This window comes from Anser brachyrhynchus (genome assembly GCF_964034855.1).
Source record: "Anser brachyrhynchus genome assembly, chromosome: 2".
Taxonomy (NCBI): Eukaryota; Metazoa; Chordata; class Aves; order Anseriformes; family Anatidae; genus Anser; species Anser brachyrhynchus.
In genome coordinates this window covers 27427442-27432904 of record NC_137695.1, presented here as the reverse complement: position 1 = coordinate 27432904, position 5463 = coordinate 27427442, and the positions used below count along the sequence as shown (strand labels likewise).

General features: G+C 44.0%; 1 long non-coding RNA gene across 3 annotated transcripts; it reads left to right on the top strand.

Annotated features, from left to right (window-relative positions):
- Positions 1-274: 274 nt before the first annotated feature.
- On the top strand, positions 275-4148 carry LOC308188992. 3 transcript variants are annotated; one of them, XR_013945929.1, is made up of 4 exons: positions 275-1388; positions 1544-1632; positions 1911-2039; positions 3323-4148. It is a non-coding gene; the product is annotated as an uncharacterized lncRNA (long non-coding RNA). The 3 variants fall into 3 exon arrangements; XR_013945930.1 differs by having other exon boundaries at positions 1544-2039; XR_013945931.1 differs by having other exon boundaries at positions 275-1632.
- Positions 4149-5463: the final 1315 nt, after the last annotated feature.

Below are 5463 nucleotides of genomic sequence, written 5' to 3'. Positions count from 1 at the left end.
GAGAACAAAATTATGTTCCATGTCAGTTTTTATCTTAATTCTGTGATCACTGTAGTGGCACGCCTGCCTTCCTGCTTCCTGCAGAGCAGGGGTAAATGGGACAAAATGCGCTCACCCCTCTTGTTTCGCATGACCTCATACATGACACAAAACCCCCACATGTATGGGGAGCTCAGAGTTAACCAAGCACTCGTGACTTCTTAATGTGCTGAGAAGCTGCTGTGACCTGCTGCCTCCTTGCATTTGTATCTGAGAAGTGAAATAGAGGGTGGGGAAGGAGCTGCCTGCGGGTGCAAGTAGTCCGTGGAGACTCACTCTTTTTCCTGCCGAGCTGCTAGCTGGCTGTCCTTGCCCTCTGCCCAAAGCTAGAAGCTAAGCTAAAACTCCAGCATCAGAGGAAGTTTGGAAAATGCAGCTTCTATTCTGCCCAGTTCACGTTTGTGCCTTTCTGTAAAATTCTGTGCCAGCAGGATCAGCAAAGGGAACAGGTCAGAGAGACCCAGTTTCTGCGGGGATAGCTCACCTTCAAAGTGTTTTCTCTGCCTTCCTTTTTGGACCTGAAACCTCAAAAGAGTAACTCCCACTCATTGAACTCAGGTGTTTATGGGCTAAAAAGAGACCATCTTTCAATCAGTCATTATTTTTCTTGCCTTGGAAGAGACCACCAGAACTGCAGAGCAGTGGGAAGGATGAGAGCCAAACCCTTGTGAGACCTGGGGGAGCCCTAGACTGCCCTTGTGCTCTGTACCAGGGGAAAGGAGAGGGATGCGTTTCCATGCGTATGCTCACAAGCCCTTTATGGAAAAAAGGTCTCTCTGCATCACCTGTGGTTGGATTGGTGCAGCTGATGCCAGGGGAAACTCCCTGCAGAGCCTCTGTTACCCCACACCAGGTCCCTCTCTTCCAGTTGCCTCCCTGCTGCTGATCATCCACAGCCTGATCCCTGCACCAGGACATCTCCTGCTCTGCAGAGGATATCCAAGGACTGTAGTATTTGGACATCCTCTGTTGATAGGTAGGCAACGTATATTTAGCAGGTCTTTTTCTGTTCTCACTGCTTGGGACCCTACGGGTAGCTAATGCTTAGCTATTCCCTGTCAGATGGGAAATTTTGCAAAGCTCTGGAAATCTTTTGAAATTTCAATAGTGCCACATGGTGTCCGTCTGCAAAACTGGTAAGGAACTACAAAATGGAGAGTACTACACCCTCTGATCACTTCTGTAATCTTCAGGTTATGAAGAAGAAGAAACATGGGAAGCCACTGCTATCAGCATGTGTGTGCTTGTCCTCACTTCTCTTCCTGTGCATAGCATTGTGCACCTGGTTGGAGCCTTTAATAACACCAGAATGCAATGGAGCAGACCCAGAGATAAAATAGCAGGAGCAGGTAGGTCAGCCAGGACCTACTATAGAAGATGAGGGGTGTAAAGAGATGTATAGATGTCATATGCCCAGGATCCAGGCAATTGAACTGAAACTTCTCATCAGTTCTGGCTGCCACTGCTCCTCTTGCCTATTTTCATTTTTCTGTCTTCCTTACAGACACCACATCCGTCCTTTATATGTTGTCACTGATGCTTGTTTCTGTGCTGACTTTGCTGGGCACGAATGCTGTGGATGACTTGATGAAGGTAAGATGGAGTCTTAAGGTTTATTTTGCTTATTTTCTATTGTAAGTCACAGCCTACGTTAAGAAACGGAGACAGAAGGTGGAGACAGAAGGTGTTAACACAGAGTTCAGAATGTTCTTTGCTGTTGTTCCTCCAAGACTCCCCGGCCACCTCTCCCCTGTCAGGAAAGCGTACCAGTTTGTGATGATCAGGCAAGTGAAATTCAGACCAGAGTCAAAAGAAGACTCACAGCTCACAACACTGACTTCAGGCTCTTGCTCTGCTGCTTCATTTTAAAGGGATGGATGTCTGCAGGATGATGAAAGACTGGGTCAGCCTTGAGGAAGGGACTATCCATCTCTTGAGAAGCCCTAGTACAAGTGGGAAAAAAAAAGGAAAAAAGAAAAACAATAGGAATACATTAGATGGTAAGGAAGAAAACTACTTATCTCATTAATGGGGAGAAAACTAGCCTCTTTCAAACCTTCAGACTTTGAAAAATTTTTATAAGTCTTCTCAAAACAGTCCTCTCTACAGTTAACAGACTAACAGTGTGCATTTGCCACACTCTTAAGTCACAAAATGGTGGAGATTTGGTAAAAATGAAAACAAATGGTGAGCAAAAGAGGTTTGTAAAATTTTAGTGATATTAGCATTATGAGAAGAAAATTAGAGATGGCATGAAAGTGTTTTTAAGATTCTGCGCTTACACTGTCACTGCAGGTCTCAGGAGAAACAGTACCAAGGGGGTCAGAAGGTAACAGGCAATCCTGACTGCCTAATGCTCCTCACTTTTTTTCCCCAAACCCTTTTCTTCTCTAGACAATGCAAACAGTTTTTCCAACCAATATCCCATCAAGAGCTCCCGCTGTGTTAAATGTGTCTCACCCCGAGATTCACACTTTGGTGCTATGCAGCGAAGTAATGCCATTGCTTCATTGAATCAAAAGTCTTTCATTGCTCAGAGGGGTTGTCACCTCTTTGACAATGTCAAAATTAACTGCTTCACAGCAGGGGACGTCTTAGAAATAATGAAAGTTCCTGCCATCGCTTAAGTATAAGCAAGATAACAGGCACTTAAGACATAGAACTGTTAATATAGGGCCCTTTTTGTAAGGATTTTCACCTATAAGATAAAATGAATTACCTCTGAGATGGGGGAACAAATGTTCTTAAAAAAACTATCGCCTCTTCATTCCTAATGCCTAATAGCCTGTATTATTTCAAATATGTCTCTGATATTAAAGAGGTACCTTCTTCCCCAACAGAGGAGCCCAGCAGGGCTTACGTGCCAAAGGGCAGCACGGTAAAAAGTGATTGAAGTGTTACTAGCAACTGCCTCCTAGCAAAGAAAGGAGCATGTTATGAAAAGTAATGTCCATTTTTTCTCAAGGAAAACACGTGCTCCCCCACGGTATTAGTTAAGAAGAAAAATGCTAGGAAAATGGTATGGACACAACATAAACCGCCTTTCTGGAAATGGGATCTGCACAGAGGTTCTGTGACCCATCAAGCACTCTTCTGTAGACTTCAGCCAAGTTTATTTAGTTTGGGAAACCATGTTTTTTTCTGCCAGAAATCAGACTTTTTTTTTCCAGTTCATCTATGACATCTAATAAATGACGCTTTGTTCACAGAAGGGAATGGGACAGAAGTACAAAAGAAAATAGGAACACTTTGAAACATTGTTGTTTTTTTTTTTCTTCTGCAGGTGTAAGATGCACTCGCATTACCGTGGTGTTGCTAGCAGCTGGCACGATTTAAACCATTCTGTGTGTTCTGTATTCCCAGCCACTGACAAACAAAAAGGCATCCATTCTGCAAACAGCACTGAGCAAAGTCAGCACAGGGCAACACACTCTCCAACTAGGATAAAATGGGCTATTTTCAAAAATACACCATATAAAGGACTCTCGAGGCACCAGCAAAAATTGCAATTGTGTTTGGATCCAGCTTTCCATTTTCAAAATGGCTTTTTATGGGCTTACATGGCAAAAATCTGATGATTGTTTGTGCAGTGCACATATCCTTGCCTCCTGGCCTGGGCTGCTTTTCCATGCTCTTACTGGCAGAAGAACTTCATTACTTTGAAAGCCAGGCCTCCAGTCCCCATCTGAGCATTCTGCTCTCTTTTGTCTCAGCAGTTCCACTTCCCTAGCGTAAAAAAATCAAGTCAGTTACACAAGCAGAGCATCAGCTACAGCTGCATATGATCCTGGTCCCGTGTGTATATAAAACAGAGATACCCATAGATATCTGCACATGTACATGACCAGAGATTTTGGGGTCTCCATTTGTTATAAATCGGGTTTACTTGGTACATTTCTAGCACAGCAAATCAAACGTGAAAGCCAAGAACAGTTTTCAAAACAGTATTTTTTCGTCAGTTTTGCCTTGAGTGTTCGGTAATAGCAGCTATTTCAGTAGATGTTTAAAAATACCCATTTTCATTAAAAACAATAGGTACAGAGATTGGTATAGTCACCTAAAAATCTATGTAACAAAAAAAATCAATAAATAATATCAAAAAATATCAAAATCAAAAAAGAGGTACATCAAAGTAAGAGAGTTGTTTTTTTATTAGGTCCAATGACACTTAGTTGCTACAGAAACTTTGTCTGGGGAAAAAATATATATATATACGAGAAAATAGGAGACCCTGGAGTTACGTAGGACAGCCCAGTGGTAGTTGCCATTTGCTTAGAGTTTTATCCAGCTTCCCCTGAGCTAAACCAGAGTGTGATGTGGCCTGTGCCAAAACACTCACAGTATGAATGGGAGCAGAGAGAAAGCTGTTGTTTTTTTGTTTGTTTGTTTGTTTATTTGTTTGTTTTTCAGAGCTATGGAATGAGGTTTGCTCTGAGGTTTCTGTTTGAAGAGAAAGGCGGTGCCTGGCCCAAGGAGCCAGCCTGCTTTTGGGGGGTCGGTGGTGACGCTCCCCATCTCACCACTCTGCAAGTGACACTCTCTGAGGAGAAAGAGCCAGCTGTCCTTTGGGTGCTCATCAGCTTTCTGTATCACCAGAAAAAAAAAAAAAAGCTATTTATAATATACTACAGGCATGTTAATCGTCAGGAAAAGCTATAGTATACTATAGGCATGTTAATCAAATAATCTTGAGTAGGAGGAGGAGGAGGAAAGAAAATGATATAATCCCCTATGGTAAAATAAGATACTGTTCCTGTGTTCAATCAGAAGGAACAAAATGAAGGCAAATAGAGAGGGAAAAGGAAGGTTTCCTTCACCCCTGGGCAAGGGAGGACCAGTCACCACCGTTGGCAGCGGGCACAGCCTGCCAGCCAGATGAGTTTCCTCTATGAAGTATACAGCCCTAAGTACACAGTTTGCTGTTTTATCTTTTCCCATCTCTGCACATCTGTGCTTATAACCTTGCCTGGTGAGAAAGCCTTGAGCTCTGTGGCATGGACGATACATTCATCCCCTTCCTCGGGGTGCTGGGATGCAAAGAGCCATGACACCCCTCCTATGCCACATGCCCCACACCAGAGCATGGGGCTCGTGTCAGGGGATGCCTGCTGATGCCCCTGCACCTGCACAGTCCCTGGCAAAGAGCAGGGGGCACAGGGATGGTGCGGGCAGCAGCAAGGTCTGTGCCGACACCGAGCATCCCAGCACTCACCCTGCACCACCCCTGTGGTGTGCAGCGGGTACGTGCTGCAGTGGCACTGGTGGGAAAGGTGTGCTGCGTGTGACTCTGCTCTGTTCAGGGTTTCGTGCCAGTCCTTCAGGTTGAGGGCTGTAATTAAAAAATTAAAGGAAGAAAAAATCTACCACTTTCCTGAAGAAAACTGCTCCTCTAATGCTCATTAGGCTCATTTGTGAAGCAAAACA